Here is a 21,121-nt window from a genome sequence, read left to right on the forward strand (position 1 = left end):
ACTGCCCTGGGGCCGCACTCTTCCCGTGGGGAGTCATACTACCCTAGCTGCACACCTCATCAGCCCCAGCGGTCTGCATGCAGCGGCGGTTCCTAATGACTGCAAATCCACGGGTGGCGAAGTCGTACATAATCAACAGCAGAACGTAGCAGACTACCATTGGCCTGACCACCCTGAGCCACGGAACCGGGTCGCCACTACTACCCCCATCGTCTCCCTATTGCCCGGATCCGAGTGCCCCACGGCCCAGGGGGCAAGTCAAAAACAAATGGTAACCAACCGTTGATCAATAAACACATATGTTAACAATCAATCTCATTAGAGAATAATTAGCATAATCACAAGACTAAATCACAAGGAAAACCAGTAGGAGAAAAAAAAAAACCTGCATTCAAATCCCTAAAATTTAAGATAGGTAAAGAGTAGAGATGAGCGTTTTTCGACTCGAACTGTTCGCCAATCTCAAATTCGAGCTGTTTTGGGCGGTGTTCGAGCCGTTCGGCGAACACGTACGATTTGAAAAAAATTCGGCTGTTCGAGGTTATGTTCGATAACTGTTCGTGCACCAAAATCATAACTGGATTTTTTCTCAGTAATGATGAAAATTAATGTTAATACGCAGTTTGAGTGTACAGCGGGGCGGGGGGAGGGGCAGGGGATGGATCTCTGAAGGAATAATGAAGATCTCCATTTTTTTTTTTCTCTTTCCCGCATTTACAGTGGGGAGGTGCAATCTGTCAGCCTATCAGCAGCGCACACACGGAGCAAACTGCTTTTTTTCACACAAGCAAGGGCATGTGTCATTGGCAGTGTATGTCACATTTCCTTGCCCTATAACACGCAGCCATTTTCCCCGTCGCCACCATTTTCTCACTGCTGCAGCTGCATGTTAGACGGCACCGCTGTTGCTGTGTGCGCTATACCTTGTTAATTTCAAGCCAATTTTCGCACAAATCTACAGATAGCTTGGGAGTAGGGAATAGTTGTGATTGCAGTCCTTTTAAGGACTAGGTTACAGCATTTCCTACGACTTTTATCAGGCAGGTCTGTGCTCTTAAATAGATAGGTTGTGGGAGTAAAGACTAATTGTAATTGCAGTCCTTTTCAGGACTAAGTTACATCAGTTCCTATCAGTTTTTGCCAGGCAGGTCTGTGCCAGTGCTGTGCAAGTTCTTTTCACAGAATTTGGCTAAATCTAGCAAAGCTAATCCTTTTTGGCCTATGGCAGAGTGTGTTAGTCAGTGGAGTAGCCTATCTGTGTTGCAAGCTACACCACCTGTGTATAGAATACCAATTTTTTTACTGCACCTAGTGAAGTAAAACCTTTTGGGCATAGCATCATTCTATTAGTCCATCTATACTGACCTCCATAAGGTTGCAAATTGAATATAATTTTTTTCTGCATCTAGCTCTGAAAAAATATTTGGCCTTCTAGCTGTGTGTGGGACTTGTTCTATTAGTCCATCTATACTGACCTCCATCAGGTTGCAAACTGAATATAATTTTTTTCTGCATCTAACTCTGAAAAAATATTTGGGCTTCTAGCTGTGTGTGGGACTTGTTCTATTAGTCCATCTAAACTGACCTCCATCAGGTTGCAAATTGAATTTAATTTTTTTCTGCATCTACCTCTGAAAAAATATTTGGCCTTCTAGCAGTGTGTGGGACTTGTTCTATTAGTCCATCTATACTGACCTCCATCAGATTGCAAATTCAAAATAATTTTTTGTCTGCATCTAGCTCTGAAAAAATATTTGGCCTTCTAGCAGTGTGTGGGACTTGTTCTATTAGTCCATCTATACTGACCTCCATCAGGTTGCAAGTTAAAAATAATTTTTATCTGCATCTAGCTCTGAAAAAATATTTGGCCTTCTAGCAGTGTGTGGGACTTGTTCTATTAGTCCATCTATACTGACCTCCATCAGGTTGCAAATTCAAAATAATTTTTTGTCTGCATCTAGCTCTGAAAAAATATTTGGCCTTCTAGCAGTGTGTGGGACTTGTTCTATTAGTCCATCTATACTGACCTCCATCAGGTTGCAAACTGAATATAATTTTTTTCTGCATCTACCTCTGAAAAAATATTTGGGCTTCTAGCTGTGTGTGGGACTTGTTCTATTAGTCCATCTATACTGACCTCCATCAGGTTGCAAATTCAAAATAATTTTTTTCTGCATGTACCTCTGAAAAAATATTTGGGCTTCTAGCTGTGTGTGGGACTTGTTCTATTAGTCCATCTATACTGACCTCCATCAGGTTGCAAATTGAATATAATATGTTTCTGCATCCAGTTCTGAAAAAAATATTTGGCCTTCTAGCAGTGTGTGGGACTTGTTCTATTAGTCCATCTATACTGACCTCCATCAGGTTGCAAATTGAATTTAATTTTTTTCTGCATCTACCTCTGAAAAAATATTTGGCCTTCTAGCAGTGTGTGGGACTTGTTCTATTAGTCCATCTATACTGACCTCCATCAGATTGCAAATTCAAAATAATTTTTTGTCTGCATCTAGCTCTGAAAAAATATTTGGCCTTCTAGCAGTGTGTGGGACTTGTTCTATTAGTCCATCTATACTGACCTCCATCAGGTTGCAAGTTAAAAATAATTTTTATCTGCATCTAGCTCTGAAAAAATGTTTGGCCTTCTAGCAGTGTGTGGGACTTGTTCTATTAGTCCATCTATACTGACCTCCATCAGGTTGCAAATTCAAAATAATTTTTTGTCTGCATCTAGCTCTGAAAAAATATTTGGCCTTCTAGCAGTGTGTGGGACTTGTTCTATTAGTCCATCTATACTGACCTCCATCAGGTTGCAAACTGAATATAATTTTTTTCTGCATCTAACTCTGAAAAAATATTTGGGCTTCTAGCTGTGTGTGGGACTTGTTCTATTAGTCCATCTATACTGACCTCCATCAGGTTGCAAATTGAATTTAATTTTTTTCTGCATCTACCTCTGAAAAAATATTTGGCCTTCTAGCAGTGTGTGGGACTTGTTCTATTAGTCCATCTATACTGACCTCCATCAGATTGCAAATTCAAAATAATTTTTTGTCTGCATCTAGCTCTGAAAAAATATTTGGCCTTCTAGCAGTGTGTGGGACTTGTTCTATTAGTCCATCTATACTGACCTCCATCAGGTTGCAAGTTAAAAATAATTTTTATCTGCATCTAGCTCTGAAAAAATATTTGGCCTTCTAGCAGTGTGTGGGACTTGTTCTATTAGTCCATCTATACTGACCTCCATCAGGTTGCAAATTCAAAATAATTTTTTGTCTGCATCTAGCTCTGAAAAAATATTTGGCCTTCTAGCAGTGTGTGGGACTTGTTCTATTAGTCCATCTATACTGACCTCCATCAGGTTGCAAACTGAATATAATTTTTTTCTGCATCTACCTCTGAAAAAATATTTGGGCTTCTAGCTGTGTGTGGGACTTGTTCTATTAGTCCATCTATACTGACCTCCATCAGGTTGCAAATTCAAAATAATTTTTTTCTGCATGTACCTCTGAAAAAATATTTGGGCTTCTAGCTGTGTGTGGGACTTGTTCTATTAGTCCATCTATACTGACCTCCATCAGGTTGCAAATTGAATATAATATGTTTCTGCATCCAGTTCTGAAAAAAAATTTGGCCTTCTAGCAGTGTGTGGGACTTGTTCTATTAGTCCATCTATACTGACCTCCATCAGGTTGCAAACTGAATATAATTTTTTTCTGCATCTAACTCTGAAAAAATATTTGGGCTTCTAGCTGTGTGTGGGACTTGTTCTATTAGTCCATCTATACTGACCTCCATCAGGTTGCAAATTGAATTTAATTTTTTTCTGCATCTACCTCTGAAAAAATATTTGGCCTTCTAGCAGTGTGTGGGACTTGTTCTATTAGTCCATCTATACTGACCTCCATCAGATTGCAAATTCAAAATAATTTTTTGTCTGCATCTAGCTCTGAAAAAATATTTGGCCTTCTAGCAGTGTGTGGGACTTGTTCTATTAGTCCATCTATACTGACCTCCATCAGGTTGCAAGTTAAAAATAATTTTTATCTGCATCTAGCTCTGAAAAAATGTTTGGCCTTCTAGCAGTGTGTGGGACTTGTTCTATTAGTCCATCTATACTGACCTCCATCAGGTTGCAAATTCAAAATAATTTTTTGTCTGCATCTAGCTCTGAAAAAATATTTGGCCTTCTAGCAGTGTGTGGGACTTGTTCTATTAGTCCATCTATACTGACCTCCATCAGGTTGCAAACTGAATATAATTTTTTTCTGCATCTACCTCTGAAAAAATATTTGGGCTTCTAGCTGTGTGTGGGACTTGTTCTATTAGTCCATCTATACTGACCTCCATCAGGTTGCAAATTCAAAATAATTTTTATCTGCATCTAGCTCTGAAAAAATATTTGGCCTTCTAGCAGTGTGTGGGACTTGTTCTATTAGTCCATCTATACTGACCTCCATCAGGTTGCAAACTGAATATATTTTTTTTCTGCATTTACCTCTGAAAAAATATTTGGGCTTCTAGCTGTGTGTGGGACTTGTTCTATTAGTCCATCTATACTGACCTCCATCAGGTTGCAAATTGAATATAATATGTTTCTGCATCCAGTTCTGAAAAAAATATTTGGCCTTCTAGCAGTGTGTGGGACTTGTTCTATTAGTCCATCTATACTGACCTCCATCAGGTTGCAAATTCAAAATAATTTTTTGTCTGCATCTAGCTCTGAAAAAATATTTGGCCTTCTAGCAGTGTGTGGGACTTGTTCTATTAGTCCATCTATACTGACCTCCATCAGCTTGCAAACTGAATATAATTTTTTTCTGCATCTACCTCTGAAAAAATATTTGGCCTTCTAGCAGTGTGTGGGACTTGTTCTATTAGTCCATCTATACTGACCTCCATCAGGTTGCAAATTGAATATAATTTTTTTCTGCATCTAGCTTTGAAAAAATATTTGGCCTTCTAGCAGTGTGTGGGACTTGTTCTATTAGTCCATCTATACTGACCTCCATCAGGTTGCAAATTGAATATAATATTTTTCTGCATCTAGCTCTGAAAAAATATTTGGGCTTCTAGCTGTGTGTGGGACTTGTTCTATTAGTCCATCTATACTGACCTCCATCAGTTTGCAAATTAAAAATAATTTTTATCTGCATCTAGCTCTGAAAAAATATTTGGCCTTCTAGCAGTGTGTGGGACTTGTTCTATTAGTCCATCTGTACTGAACTCCATCAGGTTACAAATTAAAAATATTTTTTATCTGCATCTAGCTCTGAAAAAATATTTGGCCTTCTAGCAGTGTGTGGGACTTGTTCTATTAGTCCATCTATACTGACCTCCATCAGGTTGCAAATTAAAAATAATTTTTATCTGTATCTAGCTCTGAAAAAATATTTGGCCTTCTAGCAGTGTGTGGGACTTGTTCTATTAGTCCATCTATACTGACCTCCATCAGGTTGCAAATTCAAAATAATTTTTTGTCTGCATCTAGCTCTGAAAAAATATTTGGCCTTCTAGCAGTGTGTGGGACTTGTTCTATTAGTCCATCTATACTGACCTCCATCAGGTTGCAAACTGAATATAATTTTTTTCTGCATCTACCTCTGAAAAAATATTTGGGCTTCTAGCTGTGTGTGGGACTTGTTCTATTAGTCCATCTATACTGACCTCCATCAGGTTGCAAATTCAAAATAATTTTTTTCTGCATGTACCTCTGAAAAAATATTTGGGCTTCTAGCTGTGTGTGGGACTTGTTCTATTAGTCCATCTATACTGACCTCCATCAGGTTGCAAATTGAATATAATATGTTTCTGCATCCAGTTCTGAAAAAAATATTTGGCCTTCTAGCAGTGTGTGGGACTTGTTCTATTAGTCCATCTATACTGACCTCCATCAGGTTGCAAATTGAATTTAATTTTTTTCTGCATCTACCTCTGAAAAAATATTTGGCCTTCTAGCAGTGTGTGGGACTTGTTCTATTAGTCCATCTATACTGACCTCCATCAGATTGCAAATTCAAAATAATTTTTTGTCTGCATCTAGCTCTGAAAAAATATTTGGCCTTCTAGCAGTGTGTGGGACTTGTTCTATTAGTCCATCTATACTGACCTCCATCAGGTTGCAAGTTAAAAATAATTTTTATCTGCATCTAGCTCTGAAAAAATGTTTGGCCTTCTAGCAGTGTGTGGGACTTGTTCTATTAGTCCATCTATACTGACCTCCATCAGGTTGCAAATTCAAAATAATTTTTTGTCTGCATCTAGCTCTGAAAAAATATTTGGCCTTCTAGCAGTGTGTGGGACTTGTTCTATTAGTCCATCTATACTGACCTCCATCAGGTTGCAAACTGAATATAATTTTTTTCTGCATCTAACTCTGAAAAAATATTTGGGCTTCTAGCTGTGTGTGGGACTTGTTCTATTAGTCCATCTATACTGACCTCCATCAGGTTGCAAATTGAATTTAATTTTTTTCTGCATCTACCTCTGAAAAAATATTTGGCCTTCTAGCAGTGTGTGGGACTTGTTCTATTAGTCCATCTATACTGACCTCCATCAGATTGCAAATTCAAAATAATTTTTTGTCTGCATCTAGCTCTGAAAAAATATTTGGCCTTCTAGCAGTGTGTGGGACTTGTTCTATTAGTCCATCTATACTGACCTCCATCAGGTTGCAAGTTAAAAATAATTTTTATCTGCATCTAGCTCTGAAAAAATATTTGGCCTTCTAGCAGTGTGTGGGACTTGTTCTATTAGTCCATCTATACTGACCTCCATCAGGTTGCAAATTCAAAATAATTTTTTGTCTGCATCTAGCTCTGAAAAAATATTTGGCCTTCTAGCAGTGTGTGGGACTTGTTCTATTAGTCCATCTATACTGACCTCCATCAGGTTGCAAACTGAATATAATTTTTTTCTGCATCTACCTCTGAAAAAATATTTGGGCTTCTAGCTGTGTGTGGGACTTGTTCTATTAGTCCATCTATACTGACCTCCATCAGGTTGCAAATTCAAAATAATTTTTTTCTGCATGTACCTCTGAAAAAATATTTGGGCTTCTAGCTGTGTGTGGGACTTGTTCTATTAGTCCATCTATACTGACCTCCATCAGGTTGCAAATTGAATATAATATGTTTCTGCATCCAGTTCTGAAAAAAAATTTGGCCTTCTAGCAGTGTGTGGGACTTGTTCTATTAGTCCATCTATACTGACCTCCATCAGGTTGCAAACTGAATATAATTTTTTTCTGCATCTAACTCTGAAAAAATATTTGGGCTTCTAGCTGTGTGTGGGACTTGTTCTATTAGTCCATCTATACTGACCTCCATCAGGTTGCAAATTGAATTTAATTTTTTTCTGCATCTACCTCTGAAAAAATATTTGGCCTTCTAGCAGTGTGTGGGACTTGTTCTATTAGTCCATCTATACTGACCTCCATCAGATTGCAAATTCAAAATAATTTTTTGTCTGCATCTAGCTCTGAAAAAATATTTGGCCTTCTAGCAGTGTGTGGGACTTGTTCTATTAGTCCATCTATACTGACCTCCATCAGGTTGCAAGTTAAAAATAATTTTTATCTGCATCTAGCTCTGAAAAAATGTTTGGCCTTCTAGCAGTGTGTGGGACTTGTTCTATTAGTCCATCTATACTGACCTCCATCAGGTTGCAAATTCAAAATAATTTTTTGTCTGCATCTAGCTCTGAAAAAATATTTGGCCTTCTAGCAGTGTGTGGGACTTGTTCTATTAGTCCATCTATACTGACCTCCATCAGGTTGCAAACTGAATATAATTTTTTTCTGCATCTACCTCTGAAAAAATATTTGGGCTTCTAGCTGTGTGTGGGACTTGTTCTATTAGTCCATCTATACTGACCTCCATCAGGTTGCAAATTCAAAATAATTTTTATCTGCATCTAGCTCTGAAAAAATATTTGGCCTTCTAGCAGTGTGTGGGACTTGTTCTATTAGTCCATCTATACTGACCTCCATCAGGTTGCAAACTGAATATATTTTTTTTCTGCATTTACCTCTGAAAAAATATTTGGGCTTCTAGCTGTGTGTGGGACTTGTTCTATTAGTCCATCTATACTGACCTCCATCAGGTTGCAAATTGAATATAATATGTTTCTGCATCCAGTTCTGAAAAAAATATTTGGCCTTCTAGCAGTGTGTGGGACTTGTTCTATTAGTCCATCTATACTGACCTCCATCAGGTTGCAAATTCAAAATAATTTTTTGTCTGCATCTAGCTCTGAAAAAATATTTGGCCTTCTAGCAGTGTGTGGGACTTGTTCTATTAGTCCATCTATACTGACCTCCATCAGCTTGCAAACTGAATATAATTTTTTTCTGCATCTACCTCTGAAAAAATATTTGGCCTTCTAGCAGTGTGTGGGACTTGTTCTATTAGTCCATCTATACTGACCTCCATCAGGTTGCAAATTGAATATAATTTTTTTCTGCATCTAGCTTTGAAAAAATATTTGGCCTTCTAGCAGTGTGTGGGACTTGTTCTATTAGTCCATCTATACTGACCTCCATCAGGTTGCAAATTGAATATAATATTTTTCTGCATCTAGCTCTGAAAAAATATTTGGGCTTCTAGCTGTGTGTGGGACTTGTTCTATTAGTCCATCTATACTGACCTCCATCAGTTTGCAAATTAAAAATAATTTTTATCTGCATCTAGCTCTGAAAAAATATTTGGCCTTCTAGCAGTGTGTGGGACTTGTTCTATTAGTCCATCTGTACTGAACTCCATCAGGTTACAAATTAAAAATATTTTTTATCTGCATCTAGCTCTGAAAAAATATTTGGCCTTCTAGCAGTGTGTGGGACTTGTTCTATTAGTCCATCTATACTGACCTCCATCAGGTTGCAAATTAAAAATAATTTTTATCTGTATCTAGCTCTGAAAAAATATTTGGCCTTCTAGCAGTGTGTGGGACTTGTTCTATTAGTCCATCTATACTGACCTCCATCAGGTTGCAAACTGAATATAATTTTTTACTGCATCTACCTCTGAAAAAATATTTGGCCTTCTAGCAGTGTGTGGGACTCATTGTATTAGGCCATCTATACCAAGCTACACCAGCTTTTAAATTAATAATAATTTTTAGCTGCATCTAGCCCTGAAAATAATTTTTCTTCCCAATAGTGGTAGCAATAGAAATATGGGGCGCGCTCCTGGCTTACAAAAATATACGCTTCATAACAAAAAACACCAGCCTATCGCACTGCATTAATAAGATGGCATCATTGTCTCTCCCAGTGCTAGGCCTACTACACAGGCTAGCATTCCTGTGCCTAAAACACAATGTATGGGTCCGCGCTAGCCACGATGCTGAGGGGTCTAAAGCTGAAGCTAACGTTTTATAACAATTCAATTGGCAGATTTTCACAGAGCTCTTCCACAACGCCCACCCATCGGGCAACAGTTGCCCACCTTCCCTATGGGATCTAGTGGCGAATAGTTGATGCCATTAATCAGAGCGTCAGTTGCCCCGTCGACGTGGCAAGCATACGGTAAGGCATGGGAAGAGTGGACACGACTAGTAGCAGGCAGACGGGTTGACCAATGTGAACAAGCCAGATCACAAGTCACCATAGAATTTCTCCACCAGCTAATGATGAGGGGCATATCAGGGGCGTCAGTGCAGCGGTGTCTGACCGGAGTAGCATTTCACTTCCAACTACTGAATTGGGGAGATGTGACAAAGATTCATCATCAGACAATCCATAAAAGGGTGGAAAAGGGGTCAGCCAAGTCAGGAGTGTAGACGTCCCGTCCCGTGTCACTAAAACTGATTTCTCACATCATATCCCTAACACCATTAACATGACACTCACAATTTGAAGCAACACTACTGTCTACTGCATTTGTGATCGCCTTCTTCGGGGCGCTATGCATAAGCGAATTAGTCCCTCAATCCAAAATTACCACCAGTGGAGGCTTATTACACCAGGACGTAGTCATAGCCAAAAATGCAATACGTCTACGCATTCACAAATCGAAAACTATTCCAGCGGGCAGGGGCACTTGGGTACTTCTACAACCCACAAACGGTACACTGAGTCGGGTAACAATAGTAAAAACAAATCTAACCATCAGATCACAAAGTAATTTCTTCCTATCACACATTGATGGAACGCCATTATCAAGATACCAGTTCCAAGCTATATTTAATAAATGCATAACATCACCAGGGAACCACCCCAAAGATTACGGGACACACTCATTCCGCATAGGCGCGGCCACGGAAGCAACAAGAGCAGGACTGTCAGAAACGGAAGTTCAGAGGATAGGGAGATGGCGATCCACGTGTTTGGCAAGATACATAAGACCGGACTTGTTATCCTAACGTGGTTTGTTTCTTTTACAGGTGACGCTAAGCCAACAGTGTGGGTGATAGGCCACTCGTATATATATTGGGCAGAAAAAAGGGCGAAAGTCCGCCCAGGCGGGAGGAAATTAGAGTTTCATAACACATATTTCAACTGGAGAGGTATTAGAGGCCTGCTATGGCCACAGGTACTAATGGAGGTAATCAAGGTAGGGAGAGAGGCAAGATGTCCGGTCATCTTAGTTATACAGGCCGGGGGAAACAACCTAGGTCATCACAAGAGCGCATAACTAATGGCAATAATGAAACTAGACACTGAGCGCTTCAGAGAATTTTTCACAAAACTAGCTATAGTATGGTCAGGGATTGTGCCGATAGTGGTATGGCAAGGTGCGCGAGACATCACGGCCATCGAACGGACAAGGCGGGTAATAAATATTCGGATGGCAAAATTTAGAAGAGACAGAGGCGGTGTAGTGGTACGACACCGACAACTGGAAGGAGATAAAGCAGGCCTCATACGGCCCAACAGTGTTCACTTAATGGATATTGGACTGGACATATTCCTGTCAGGACTCCAGGACGGAGTGGAACAAGCGTTAAGAGTGATGGGTGGGGGTCAGAGTCCTGCATACGAGTACGCAGGATCCTCCATGGCCTGGAAATAGAAAGGACATGTTGGAGAATTACACTTGTTGACCAAGTTGCCGGAGTGGAGACCCAGGGCATGCTGCAACAAGCTGAATTATTTTAGAAATAAAATGCCTTTCTAATGGAATGAGTATAAAGAGTTAATAAAGCTGTGACCGATCCTCACCCATCCAGTTGTAAGAGTTACATTATTGTATTGTCAAGGAAAGGGAGGCGGTAGGGGGGCTGAGCGTCTGGGTTTGGTTGGGGGTCCCCACAGTCTGCCTAGGCTAGATGCATTTAAAAATTCTTATTAGATACACAGGTGGTGCAGCTTGCTTCGCAGCTGGGCTACTACACCCAAAGTATTGCCTAGGCTAGATGCAGTTAAAAATTCTACGCTGACTAGCAGACAGTGAAGATTTGGAGCAGACCTATGAGTAAACAGCTCTTCAGACTCAACCATCTGTGTTACCCCAAGCCATAGTGTATGTAGTTTCTTACAGTTAAAAGGGGGGGGGAGCGACCCAACCCACCTGGAATTGAAGATGCCGACGTCACGTAAGACACAGCAAGGGGACTCCAAAAAGAGTCTCCATTTTTTCCCAAAATTGTGGCACAGACACCACTTAACCCTAGAACGCATACCTGGGGCCTCGCCGTCCCGCCCTGTTAATTGTTTTCTATTTTCTGCAAGATTACTTTAGTTAGAATTTTGAAACTCTAGGTATTCTTCATGTATAATGTTGTTTGTCATTTGAGTTTGATTTATTCCATGTTATTTGCACATGGGCCTAAAAGGCCCCAGGTATATGAAAGTGTAGATTTTTATGGTCATGCGTTCTAGGGTTAAGTGGCATCAATTGCCCCACAGTTGCTTAAAACGGTTGGTGAGGTGATATTACCAAATCCTCAAGCTTTTAGTCTCCCAAGGATAACACAGGGTTAGAAAAGTCCTTGCGAATCCATGATTTGTTCATCTTTATGAACATGAGTCTGTCTACATTCTCAGTGGACAGCTGCGTGCGCTTATCTGTCAGCACACCATCAGCAGCGCTGAACACACGTTCAGAGAGAACACTGGCTGCAGGGCATGACAAGATCTCCAAGGCGTGAGTGGCGAGCTCCGGCCATTTTTCCAGATTGGAATACCAAAATGAGCAAGGGTCCAGTGACACAGTCATGGCTACGATGTTCACTTGGAGATACTCCTGCACCATCCTCTCTAGGCATTGACTATGTGTCAGACTTCTTGTCTCCTGTGGCCTTGCAAAGGATGGTCTAAAAAAGTGGTGAAACGATTCCACAAAATTGCTGTTACCAGCAGATACTGTGTTACTGTTACGGTTTGAGTGATGAAGACTCGACAGTCCCACGGTTGGCAAGTTAGAACTGTGAGATTCACTTCGTGCAACACTGGTGTTTTGTGGAAAAGCACATGTAAGATTCTGCAACAGCGTCTGCAGATACTCCTGCATGCGTCAATCCCTTTTTATGGCAGGAATTATTTTGGCAAATTTACTTTTGTACCGGGGATCTAAGAGTGTTGCAACCCAGTAGTCGGGATTACTTTGAATTCAGCAATCTGAGGGTCATGTTGCAGGTAGTGCAGCAAGAAGGCACTCATGTGTCTTGCGCATACAGGAGGACCAAATCCTTGTTGTGTTGGTAGCGAGGTAAGAATCATGCTTCCTTCCTCTGCCCTCTCCCCCCAACCTCGCACAACAGAAATGTGATCAAGGTCTCCCTCATCTGATGAGTCTTCCATGCCCATCGCCAGTTCATCCTCCACTTCTTCCTCGGCTCCTGCACCTTCCTCAACAGTTTGGCTGCTACCATGCGCCCTGGTTAATCCCTCTCCCCCACCCTCCCATGCCTGCCGCCTTGGTGCTGCCAACCGTCTGGACCTTGGAGATGTTATCCCTTCCGCATACGACTCCTCCTCTACTTCATCCACCTCCTCTTGTCCCACCACCTGACTCTGAATTCTGTTTAATGTGTGCTCCAGCATGTAAATCACCGGAATAGTCATGCTGATAATGGCATCGTCGTCAGCACTAAACATCTTCGTCGCCATTTCAAAACTGTGCAGAAGGGTGTGTGGCGCCCCTGAGGGTTCAGTCGCCACAGAGTTACTGCATCTCACCCAGAGGTGTGGTATCTCACCCTCAGGTAAGGAAGGCGTATGGCTCGGGACCCTAACACCTGCATCCAACACATACCCGCAGTGGGGGTAGGGCGAGATTGCTCCTAAGGGAGAGCACAGTCCCAGCTCCCTAGCTGGTGGGAGGGTCCTATGTAGTGGGTGCTTAGGGGAGCAGCTTAGGGGAGCACATGACAGGGAGAGTATAAATAGGAAGCCATCTTAGAAAGAGCAAGGCAGTCAGAGGAGGAAAAGTGACAGGAGCAGAGGCTCGGCATGAGCTCTGCTCCGGAGGCGGGCCTAGCCTGGGAGGCCCAGGACTGAAGGAGAGAAGAGAGGAGTTTGAGCAGGAAGGCACCAGGAACCGAAGGGACCCTAGAGCTACGGGCTGTGCAGAAGGCCACCCGTACTCCCGCTGCTACCAGGAGGTAGAGGGGTCAGGCCAGATAAGGGGAAGTGGTCCCTCAACTAGAGGAGAAACAGCAAGGCTCAACTAGAAACCGGAGGCTGCAGCATTTCATGTACTGCAGGCAAAAGTTCACACCAGTCTCACTAAGAAGGTAGCCACATAGAACCCAGGGGACGGAACACAAGTCGCCCGCCAAGGCCCGAGGATACCGGATAGAAGTGTCACTGTGTGTGAGGTGCAGGGAGAAGGCCAGAGAAAGGACACACAGAAGGGGGTCCTGCTAAGTACTCCGGAGCTATCTGGGGGTGGACTGAGCCCCTCACTGAGTACGCACAGCACGACGGGTGAGATTGCTCTGGTACCTGTAATCTGGACTGCAACAACTGTGAGTAAAGATCTTGGGACTGCATCACACGGACTCTGTGTTCATTACTGACTTCCTGCACTACAGCCACCATCATCCACCCACACTGCCCTGAAGCTACACTCTTCCTGTGGTGAGTAATAATACCATTGCTGCAAAACCACCAGCTTCAGAGGACTGTTCCGCAGCGGCGGCCCCTTTGGCCACACTCCACAGGTGGCATAGTCGGACATTATAAAATCCATATATACAAATTACCGTTGGATTGACCGCCCTGGGTCACGGACCGGGTCACCGCCATAGTGACTACAACCCCCAGCGTCTACCGGCCCGGCTCAGGGTACCCCACGGCCCAGGGGGCGCGTCAACTTCATAGGTCCCTGATCTGAGACCACTCCTGCAGCGTGATTTGCCCCACCTCTGGATTTCATTGGCCCGGGCTATACGTCAGAACGTATTGCACCAGGGCTTGTCGGTGCTGCCACAGTCGCTGCAACATGTGCAGAGTTGAATTCCACCGTGTCGGCACATCGCATTTCAGCCGGTGAACTGGCAGGCCCAACGATTTCTGTAGAGATGTAAGTCGTTGAGCTGCGGGATGCGAACGGCGGAAGTGAGCACACAGCGACCGTGCCCTCTGCAGAAGGCCATCTAGTACTGGGATAGTGGGCTAAAAATTTATGGACAACCAGGTTCAACACGTGAGCCATACAAGGCACGTGTGTGACATTGCCCCGGCGAAGGGCCGCACCCAGGTTTGCAGCATTGTCGCACACGGCCTTCCCTGGTTGCAGGTCCAGTGGAGACAACCATTCATGAAACTGGGTCTCCAGAGCTGACCACAAGTCCTCAGCTGTGTGACTCACATTTCCCAGACATTTCAAAGTAAACACTGATGCCGTTGAGCCCTGCTTCCAGCATAGTAAGGAGGTGTGCAGGATTCCTTCTGCGCAGTTAGAAAGCAGGTGGCATTACCAGACAGGCTTTGGGTGCAGGTGGAGGACCGAGAGGAGGTTGAGGAGGCAGAAGCAGTGGAGGAACTTCGAGATAAAGAGGATTGACGCAAAACTCGTGGGGATGGTAAGACTTGGACAGCAGCCCCTTATCCTGCTGTCACCATAGTTACCCAGTGCCCAGTCAGCGACATGAAACGCCCCTGTCCATGCCTACTCGTCCAAGTGTCTGTGGTGAAATGCACCCTGTCACATGCAGAGTTTCTCAAAGAAGCGGTGATGTTGTGTGCGACATGCTGGTGGAGCGCAGGCACACCTTTCTTTGAGAAGTAGTGCCGACTGGGCATTTGGTACTGGGGCACTGCGACGGACATAAGGTCTCGAAAATCCACTGTGTCCTCCAGGCGGAAAGGCAGCATTTCTGTAGCCAACACCTTGCAGATGGTGAAATTCAACCTCTTAGCTTTCTCATGGCTAGGAGGAAATGGTCTTTTACTTTTCCACATCTGAGGGACCGAGGGCTGGCTGTTGTGCTTTGACGGGGTTGAGTAGGGTGTCCCCGGCAAACTGTCGGTCTGTGAGGAAGATGCAGGCGGACATGTTAGGTTGCCTTGATCCAAAGGTGGTGCTCTCGATGTCAGAGAGCGCTCAACACCAGCAGGTGTTTCCACTTCCCAATGAACTGACGACCTGCCAATCACACTGGCTGTTGCAGGTAAAGAGGTGGCAGGTCTGCGTCCAAAAACATGTGTGACTGCTGTCCCCCCAGTCACAAAGGATGAAGAGGCCGCGGATGCACAAGATGGGGCAGACGGTGGTTGGCCCAGCCTGCTAGGCCGCATTGTAGCACAGTGAGCTTCCCACTGCAACTTATGCTTCATATCCATGTGACGGTACATGCATGAAGTACTCAAACTATGGATTTTTTTGCCTCTACTTAGCTTTTGGTGACAAATATTACAGATAACACGAGTTGGGTCATCCTTATCGATCTGAATAAATGCCCAGGCTATGCAAGGCTTAGAGCCCATGCGACCTGAAGAGCCACTACGACTTGTGGTCAGAGGCAGAGTTGTGGTTGAGGATGCAGTTGTTGACGTGCTTCCAGTACTCCGTCTCTGTCCAGGAAGGCGCAACCTAACCTCGTCGTCAATAGCATCTGTGATGCCCCGCTGCGCTTAGTATCACAGATCCTAGAAGAGTGTATTGATGGAATCCTCCGCAAGAGGCCCCCATAAACATTTACACATCTCCACCTTCCACTTCAGACCAGCAGAGGGAGCCCGTTAGGGATATAAATAGGGAAGGTGGAGCTAGGCAGTTCAGTTCCTCTGAAGAGTTCCTGCAGTAGAGAAGCCTAAGAGAGGTCAGTCTGCAGTGGAGCTCAGTCTAGTCTAGAGAACTCAGTTAATAGTTCAGCAGTGGAGCACAAGGCTCCTGCTAGCTAGATTCAGGGAGCCCAGATAGAGCTTAAGGTGTGCCGGCGCCATAAGATCGGTGAAGCGCGGCAAGCTGCCGTTAGTGTGTATAGCCTAGTGAGGGCCCGAGTAGGCCGAAGGCGAGTGGCGAGTTAGTACATAAGTGGCAGAGGAGCTTAACCAGCTCACCCCGAAGCATTTACTGGACACCGGATCCGAGCTTACCGGGATCTCTATGACCCAGTAAGGCATAATCGGAATCCCTGGAGAACTACAAGTTCCAGGATCGCTAAGGTGCTGATACGTAACAGAGCCAGGAGACGCTTAGGCCCCGCATACTGGGAGCGTGAACTCCAAGAGAAGGCCCTACCACAAGGTCAGCCAGCGCAGGACAGAGACAAAGTTAGGCCTAGCTCCAGGCAGGTCAGAAACTTACTACGCAGAGGCAAGAAACAGGAGGCCCTACACCCGCTCATTGGGGAGGATCCTGATATGCACCCTTCACCCTACAGTGCTCCGGGATGTGCCTGAATTTCCTCCAGTAAAAGGTACTGAAGTGACTACCGTGTCCGTTCCCGTTCTTGCTCTGACCAGCTGGGTCTCGCTTGTCCTGCATTCCCCCTGCATACGCTGCCCTGAGACCTAGCTCCACCTGTGGGGAGCTATACCATCGAGCTGCCTTATCACGGGCCTCAGTGGACTGCTGCAGCGCTGGTGCTTCTCACCAGATACCACAGGTGGCGTCACAAACTCTTATAAAATTAGCAATTATCCCCCCTTTTAAAGAGTGACCCCAGGGTACGGGCCAGGGAACCGACCACCGCGACATCCCCAAGGCCAGGCAAAGGCCCGGGTGACCTCATCGACTGGCTGACGGTGGGTTGACATTAAGTGGGATATCCAACTGTAGCGTCGGCGTCCCTGCCCCCTGCTAGGCAGGGACGCTGTTCCCCTCACCTCTCCGCTCCGTGCCCGGCGTCTTCCTCCCGCTATGCTGGCAGCGCGCGCTGCTTCCCGGCCACTGTGCTTAGGGCGTGCACACGCGCGCTCCCCCTCTCTTAAAGGGGCCGCGCGCGCCGTCCTAAGGAGTCCCCAGCCAATGGCCGGAGGACCTCACCATATATAAGGCGCCTCCTCCAAGATGAAGGTGCCCGAGCAATGTTGTTGCATAGCCTATCACTCTGCTTCAGCCCTCAGGTCCCGTTACCAGATACCTGCCAGTTACCTGCCAGTTACCTGCCAGATTCCTGCTTGATACCTGCCTGATACTTGTCTATCTGCTTACATTCCTACGGTCCGACAGTCTGCCTACCAGCCCTGCCAGTCTGTCTATGGATCTGTTTGCCCGCTCATCTGGGAGCGCTCATCTGCTACCTGCCAGCTAGCCTACCTGGAGACTCTGCCGTCACGTGCTGTGACCACCTGCCTATCCTGAGACTCATTCCCGCTCACCTGGGAGAGTCTGCCTGCTACCTGCCTGCTAGCCTGCCTGGAGGCTCTGCCGTCACGTGCTGTGACCACCTGCCTGTCCAGAGACTCTTACCCGCTCACCTGGGAGCGTCCGCCTGCTACCTGCCTGCTAGCCTACCTGGAGGCTCTGCCATCACGTGCTGTGACCACCTGCTTGTCCTGAGACTCTTACCCGCTCACCTGAGAGCATCCGCCTGCTACCTGCCAGCTAGCCTACCTGGAGGCTCTGCCGTCACCTGCTGTGACCACCTGCCTGTCCAGAGACTCTTGCCCGCTCACCTGGGAGCGTCCACCTGCTACCTGCCTGCTAGCCTATCTGGAGGCTTAGCCGTCACTTGCTGTGACCACCTGCCTGACCAGAGACTCTTGCCCGCTCACCTGGGAGCGTCCACCTGCTACCCGCCTGCTAGCCTATCTGGAGGCTTAGCCGTCACTTGCCGTGACCACCCGCCTGTCAAGAGACTGTCCCCGTCACTTGCCGTGACCTCCTGCCCTTCTACCCAGAGACTGTCCCCATCACTTGCCGTGACCTCCTGCCCTTCTACCCAGAGACTGTCCCCGTCACTTGCCGTGACTACCTGCCCGCCTACCCTGGGAGCCACCCGCTTCCTTACAAGGACTGCCCCTTTGTATCGTTGCTCAGAGGTTCCACCTCCCAGACCCGTTACACCAACCTTGTCATCATCACCCTGTGTGTTATCACACCCGTCGTCCTCAAAGCCAACCTCTTCCTGCCCTGACCGAAAAGTCAAGTTGTCGCTCCAATCAGGTATTGGAGTCTCATCATCGTCTTCATCATTGTCTCCACCAACAGGAGTTACAGTTTGGGAACGAGGGTCTACATTATGCTCAGAACCTTCTTCATCTGGTCCTGGATCCGACTTATAAAGATTCTGGGCATCAGTGCAGATCATTTCCTCATCTGGATTAACAGAAGCTCTGGAGCAGACCTCCGTTTCCCAGGCTATAGTATGAGTAAACAGCTCTGCAGACTCAACCATCTGTGTTACCCCATACTCAGACGGGTAGCTGGAGACTTGGGAGCTGTGAGGAAGCAAATGCGATTGGGGTGACACCTCTGAGGACTGGAGTATTTGTGATGTTGAAATTGAGGTGGAGGAGAGCCCACTTGAAGGAGCACTTGATATCCGTTGAAGCACCTGCTGTTTTTGTGCCTCATCTGGAATTTGTAGCGATGGGCGTGTCCGTAACAAAGGGATCGTATCACATTGTCCACGAAAAGAAGTCGACATGTTAGTTTGGCTGGAAGATGGTCTTTCTTCTGCGGATGTTACTCCCCCCCACCGCGGGGGGGGGCTCGACCCACCAGCGGACAGGCACCAGTATTGGGAGAGGGGGGCTGGCCGTCAGGGTCAACCGCGGCTCTGGCACAAACCCGGTGACACGGAGGTGGCACGGGCAGGAACGGACTGGCCGTGTCGGCTTCTCACTTTTTGGATTTTAGAAGGGCATGACATGCCTATATCTGTGTCTCCCCCTCCTTTTACTCCTCCACCTCTTTTCTTTTCGCATGACTATATGTACTTGTCACTTTTCCATGTGTTAGTTATGTCTTCTGAGCAGTTTGTCAGCTTTTGGACACCTTTGAAGGTGTTTTCTATGTGTTTCTATGTGTTTTTGTTTGCCTGCCATTGGTTTTAACGGTGTTCGAAGGTGTTCGACGAACAGTTCGACGAACAGTTCGGCGAACACAAGGGTGTTCGACGAACCGAACCTAACTCGAACACTACGGGGGTGGCTCAACACTAGCAAAGAGGCATCGTTTTCTCTGAGGAAGAGAAAAAATTACAACAAATTAATTTGGACATTGCACAGATAAAATCCTCATTTGTGAGTTTCAATAAAACTCAGGAGTATGAACTGTTACATTTTAAAATGAAAGAAAATTTGGACAAAATTGAAAATAGCATTATGACAATAAAAAATAAAAAGTTTCAAACAGACTGTTTAGATTATAAACATGATAAAGTTTATGATTAAATCCAAAGGCGGTGAAAGTAGAGATATGTCAGCGCCGCTGAAAGATCCTCAAGTCAGGAACATGTAATAATATCCTTGTTTATTGGTAAATCCCTACGCGTTTCTGGGTGTTCCACACCCCTTCATCAGGGCACCAACAGATATATCAATGTATGCACTGAAACACTCCATTTATATACAGACAGCAGTTGAAAAAAAAAAAAAAAGGGTTCAAAAAGGAAGAGCAGAAAAAAACCAAACATAACCTTTGCACCTGAGGCCGTGTGCAAAAGAGAGAAAAAAAAAAAAAAAAAGGGGGCAAAAAGATAATGTTGTACAGAAAAGTATAAATAATCAAAGGTATCAGTCAAATGGAGTAATTACATAAAAGCAATATTACTTACTAACAAGTAAGTGTACACATTAGGTAAGAACAAAATAAATATGTGTATAACATTAAAAACTCTAATGAGAATAAACCCATCAGATATCGTTCCATAAAGGGAGATGGAACTGGAAAGAACAAAATAAAATAAAAAAAAAATAATAAAAAGTACCCCCATATAAAATATAGCTAGTAGTATCCTCTGTCAACGGAGGAATAGTGCAAGGAACAGGTTATCTGACATATGTCATGTAGTGATGTAGAGACCTAATGTGTAGTAATAGGATCCTGAGAAAACGCCGCAATGTAGTATAAAGACTGCGGCTTAAATACAGGAGATACACAGACAGGTAGTGAATCACCTGACGTGCGGTGGCGTGGAAGGAGAGAGGTGTGTGATAGTAGCATCCAGCAGAGCGCTGCGATGCGAATTCGAATTATACTACTCCCAGAAGGAAAACATAAAAGAGGGAATATTTATAATAGCGTACATGATTTTAGAGGAACACCATATTTGTGTCAAAAAACTATGATAAATGTAAAACCAAGGATTTATGTGTATATATGTGAAAAACAATATTATTTATAGATCTTGTGAATAACACAATAAAAAGGAATAGTAATACAATAAGGAAGTAATTATGAAAATAGAAAACTTATACATTAACTATAAAAAAACTTGAGAAACATCATTCAGACCAAAGGGCTTAAGAGTATTCAGTCTGTAAATCCAATAAATTTCCTTTCTGTTTAGTTCTTGGAGCCTATTAGGATAATTCTCGGGAATTTGATCAATAGGGCTGATTTTTAGATTCAGAAAATCTTTATTATGCACCATTGTGCAGTGTCTAGAAAGACCTTGTTTTAAAAACCCTTTAAGAACATTATGCCTATGGGAGTTGAGGCGTAGGTGGAGGGGCTGTATCGTTCTCCCCACATATTGTTTATTACAACTGCATTCTATCAGATAAATAACAAAGGTAGAATTGCAGGTGAGATATTTATTGATCTCAAAACTCTCCATA

This window comes from Phyllobates terribilis, unplaced genomic scaffold (assembly GCF_046119375.1).
Source record: "Phyllobates terribilis strain yellow unplaced genomic scaffold, ASM4611937v1 Scaffold_11__3_contigs__length_659146591, whole genome shotgun sequence".
In the NCBI taxonomy this organism is placed as follows: domain Eukaryota; kingdom Metazoa; phylum Chordata; class Amphibia; order Anura; family Dendrobatidae; genus Phyllobates; species Phyllobates terribilis.